The following is a 5,308-nucleotide window of genomic DNA, read 5'->3' on the forward strand; positions in this document are numbered from 1 at the left end:
CTTTGTTAGACTAGTTTACGGACACCGCGACGTGCTGGCAACAAAGTTATAACAACAACGGGAATCAATCAAGTCTCGTCAGTCAGTCAACGTCGACTAACCAATGGCCCCCACGAGAAAGTTCCTCGCTTGAGAAATGACAAGACTAGAAAGTCAACAGGATAATGACTTAAAACTTAAAAACTCACCACGGTCCACAAATAGAGTAATGATACAGATTACCCCCGCGTGCATCACAGGCCTAAATTTTTTTTTTTTTTTTTCAAAAAAATTAAAATAATAAAATAATAATAAAAAAAAAAAATTTATGCTTGGCGTGTATCACTGTTGATGCACGTCGGGCGTTGTCTTTAGCATCACCCCCACAAATATATCTATCAAACGGGATGTGATTCTAAGAATGCCGGTGTGCTTAGCACGCCAGGCTATTTTCATTTTTTTAAAAAAAAATTTAATATGAAAAATATATATATATATATATATATATATATATATATATTTGGCACGCCGGCATTCTCTTTTACTTCACCCCCTATCAAACACTTCCAATAATCTTTTTGAGGTTTTTTTTTTTAAAAAAAAAAAAAAAAAAATCTCTTAAAACAATAAACTCAAAATACAAAAAACTTCCAAAAGAATTAAAGTTACCTAAAAAAAAATAATAATAAGAGTACTGTCTAAAAAGTTGTCGAACGACCTTCAGAAGATTCGTTTCCGGCCAGGTTGATGAAGCCAAAAATTGGTCCCTTTTTTCTCCCATTTGCGTGGAGCTTGGTTTCATTCACCCTTGCTATGAGACCCACAAACGAATAATCGTTTTCTTCCCATTAGAAAGCAAGATAATGATAACTACTACCAAGTGAATATCATGAACTTAAACCCCAAGGTGTTGGTAGTGGTGCAAGACTACTAACTACAAAGGTTCGAATCGTTATAGCGGCTATCAATATTTTGGGGCCACCCACCCTAGGCTTGTGTGGGTGGTGTGGTTTGTACGGGCTCTTGCAGGAGTTCCTTGTAAAAAAAAAAAAAACATTTACGTTGGCCACCATAAGTGTTGGCTTACCACGTACCGTAAAATATTTAATTAAAATAAAATGTGAATGAGATATTTTGACATAAGTATGAACAAAAGCCCTAAAGAATCCATAAAGTGTAGCATTGATCTCTACTAGCTAGAAATAGAAAATTAGATGAAATATGAGTGGTGCATGTGCTTGCTTGTTCCTTCACTTGAATCACGTTGTGTGGTTCCTGCATCCTTCATTAACGGTTTGATAAAGGAAAGCGGAAAAACACATATTTTAGGTGGTTTAGCATATAGCTTACATTAAAGCTTTTTTGGTTACATATTTCCTTAAAAAGTGTACAATACAAATGATTAGGGGTGAAAATGCTGGCGGATAATAACCGCCAGCATCCGTTATCTACACTTATCCGCATATGCGGATGCGGGTAGCAAAAACTAATATTCGCAAATGCGGATATGGATAGCGGTCTTAGGTTATGCAGATGTAGATAATATTCACATTTGCATTTCTTTATATATTTAATATATATTTATTTAATATTTTTTAATTTAGGTTTCTTATATTTGCTCGTGGGATTTCAATTTAGGAAACTATTATGATTTATTATGATTCAATTGTCTTATATGTTATTCCTTTATTATTGTTATTTTTTAAAAAAAATCTCATTACCAACTATAGATTTACTGGAAGATAAATATTAAATAATATATGTGAAGAAAATTGATTGGCAAAATGATTAGCAAGTGTGATATGAATAATAATGTTCAAGTATAAATAATGTCTTTTTTTTTTTTTTTTTTTTTGTATTTACTAGAAGCAATAATTAGTGATTGACAACTTTAAGGTTTAAAACGCTTATTACCTCAAAAGCGGATAATACATGCATTAACCGCGCAGATGCAAATAGTAATCGCATAATGCGGATCCGGATGCGGATATCAAAAACCATTATTTGCATTTTGCGGATGCGGATATGGATATAGCTATTATCCGCATCCGCATTTTCACCCCTACAAATGACTCTATTTGTAGAGTTTAGAGATGATTTGAATATAATATAATCATAATAAAATCCCTTAATTTAGGGTAATTTAATTTCATCAAATTATTTAATCTAATATTCATTAATCTCAAAGGATTTTTATACTTATCAACAAATGGTTGATTTTTTTTTTTTTTTTTTTGGGTAAGTACATTAAAAACGAACAAAGAAGAAATAAAATCAGTCTGAAGCTGTGAGTGTGGGCAGAGGAAAAAAAAAAAAAAACAAAAGAAAGAAAAAAAGGGAGGTTCTCGGCCAGTGGAGAAAAAACCCGACTTTTTGAAAAAAATTTGAAACTTTTTTTTTTTTTTTTAATGTCCGCACAAGAAGGAAAGAGAGATTCAAATTAGTGACCTCTATTTTATTAAGCGTAGTTCTAGCCAATTGAACTACTAGGAACTTTTTCTTATATTTAAAAAGCATTTTTTGTTGGGATAAAATTTTTTTAATTGTTGTCCACTGAGCATTAAACTAATCATCTCTTTATATTAATAATTGTGTGTTGAAGGTATTTGTGTCGGTAACTGAATTCCCATTCGAGTTAATGGGTTGTTTTTTAAAAATGTTATGTTGGGCCCTTTTGTGAAAATAATGCTAGGATGATTGATTGAGGGTGAGGATGATTGTTTTAAACTCATGTGAAGCTTATTAGTGACCTTAGAGCTTCTACTGTCTCATGTGGAAGCTTAATCTAAAATTTTATAATATTCTAGAGTAATATAAGTGCCTTGATCCGCGCTGATCCGGATCCCCTGTGAGACTCTCATATTTTCCAATCCTGGCCTTAGATTAATCTAAGGGTCCACGTACAATAGATCAATCTCAAAATCTCAAAATAAGCACAAGCACACTCAATTATATAAATTTGAATTAAAAATTTAATTAATTTTTTTTTTTTTTTTTTTTTTTTGGATAAGTAACCCAGCCACCCCCATAAAACGTAAGCTCAAATTGAGAGAGTCATGGAGAGTTCAGCAAGACAAAGAGAGTGAGATAGGTTTGTGAGAAACAGAGCGAGCGTAAAAAAGAGATTGAGAGACGGAGGCAGTGAGGGAGAGAGAGAGGGACGAAGAGATGAGAGAGAGTGAGCATAATGGAGAGTTACAGAAAATGAGAGACAGAACAGAGAGAAGGGGCAATGAGATTCAGAGAGATTGGAGATTGAAAGGGAGCTGTAGAGAGAAAGAGAGAGGAAGGGCGGCGTCATGGTGCGGTCTGGAGCGGCTGATTTTATATGCCCGTTCCGGCAATTACCGAAATTGCAGATGGGCTCCGATTTAATTAATTAATTTTTTTTGAAGAGAAGCCACCCAGGTAACAGCGCTGCCACCCCCGCCCACTGGGGTGGCCCGAGTTCTCCTAAAAAAAATTAATTAATTAAAATTTAAATTTAAATTTGATATATAATTGAGTGCGGTTGTGTTTTATTTTGAGATTTTGAGATTGATCTATTGTGGAGTCTTAGATTAATCTAAGGGCCAAGAATGAGAATATAAGAGTCTCATATTTCTTCTTGCTCCCACCTCACCCACCCCATCTCCTTCATTTATTTTTTTCCTTTTTCTTCTTGCTCCCACCTTCTCCGCCCCTTCCTCTTTCTCTTTTCTTATTTTCTCCTTCCCCACCACTCACTTTGTTCTATATTAGTTTATTTATTATTTTATTTCTTTGATCCACTCTCTTTCTTTCTTTTGTTTTTTCTTTTCTATTCTTTTTCCCTCAACTTTCCCACGCGACTCCGCTGTCCCCTCCTTTTGAGCAACTTCTTGGAAACTTCCTTGCCGTGTTTAGTTCCTTCCTGAAGGGTTGAATTTTTCATATGTTGGAAAAACCAATGCCGCGTTGCATCATTAAATAATTCGCATGATTCAATTTGCTTTTTTAAAAAAAAAAAAAAAAAAAAATTAGAAACTACGTGGCGGTGTCCTATGCAATGATCCCATTGGACAACATCTTTTAGATATTGAATTTTGGTTAACAGCACAAATACTGGACCTTTCCTTAAAAAAAAAAAAAAAAAAAAAAAAAAAACTTGAATTAAAATTATGTGTTAATTATTATTATTATTTTTTTTTTTGTAACAAACCGAATTCCATTAAAACATAAGAAAATTACAGGACAGACACATTAAGCTAAACAGCTTAGACAGATTAACCCAATCTAAAAAGACTATAAACTCCTCAAAGAAGGTGCAGATGAAAGACATCTGCGAATGCAGCACGAGAAAACCCTTGCCGCGGCGCAATCTGTTGGATGAAACCATCGGGAGTACGAATACTCCAAAGAAGCATCTAAACAGACTTTCATAAAAGCCATGGAAATTTAGATGAACGGTAACAGTGGAAAAAAGGTTTCCAAAAAGAAACCAAAAAGAGAGGGAAAGAAAATCCACAACACTTATGAGGAGTCTGCAATCTAATCGGATCGGGGTTAACAGATAACAAAACAAACAAGTTACAGAATAGTAACACAACAGCGTTACAGAAGATAAAAGCAAGCTAAAAAGCATAGAAAAATGTCCAAAAACCAGCAACGGCAGAGAAGTCAGAGACGCTCGGGCCCACGAACCGGAGAGGGAACCAGAAGATCGGCGAAGGAGGTGGGTGGAGGTGGAGCGGCGAGAAAGACGCCTCACCTGCCGGCGAGAAAGACGCCTCGCGTGGGTGGGGGACACGCGCCCGCGAGTAAGATCTACTCGCAGGCGCGTGCTAAACACGCATCGGCGCGTGGACGTCGGGTGGGCGGATCGCTGGTGGCAGGCATAGGCGAAGACGGCCAGGAACCCTGTGGAGTGGCTCGTGTGCATCCAAGACTTCCTGAAATCAACAGAATAGATTCTAAAATAAACAAATCCAAAGATTCCAAGAAAAAAACTAAACCCAGACTTGAAGCGGCTGAAGATGGAGATGGTCGAAGGTTTTGCGGTGGAGGATGGACCATTGCAATTTTTGGACAGAGATAAGGCCTCCGAGGAGGCAGATAGGGTCTCTAAAGAGACGATTTTAGCCTCTGAGGAGACTAGAAAGGGTGGGAGAGGGGAGAAAAGGAAATACAGAAAAAAAAAAAAAAAAAAAAAAAAGGTGGGGGGAGGAGGAAGCGGCTTCCTCCTCCAAGTCTGCCGAGAATGAGCTTGGGAGATGTTTCTGGAGGAGAGAGAAGAGAGCGTGAGTTGTTTTTTTAGTATCTACGTTTTCATCCTTTTTTTTTTTTTTTTTTTAATTCTAGGTTTTAATCC

The 5,308-nt window shown here is 36.2% G+C and overlaps 1 pseudogene; it reads left to right on the forward strand.

Moving 5' to 3' along the window:
* Positions 1 to 4,973: 4,973 nt before the first annotated feature.
* The window catches only part of LOC132185506 (senescence-associated carboxylesterase 101-like), a 3,176-nt pseudogene continuing 2,841 nt past the window's right edge, over positions 4,974 to 5,308 (forward strand).

This window comes from Corylus avellana, chromosome ca6 (genome assembly GCF_901000735.1).
Source record: "Corylus avellana chromosome ca6, CavTom2PMs-1.0".
Lineage (NCBI taxonomy): Eukaryota > Viridiplantae > Streptophyta > Magnoliopsida > Fagales > Betulaceae > Corylus > Corylus avellana.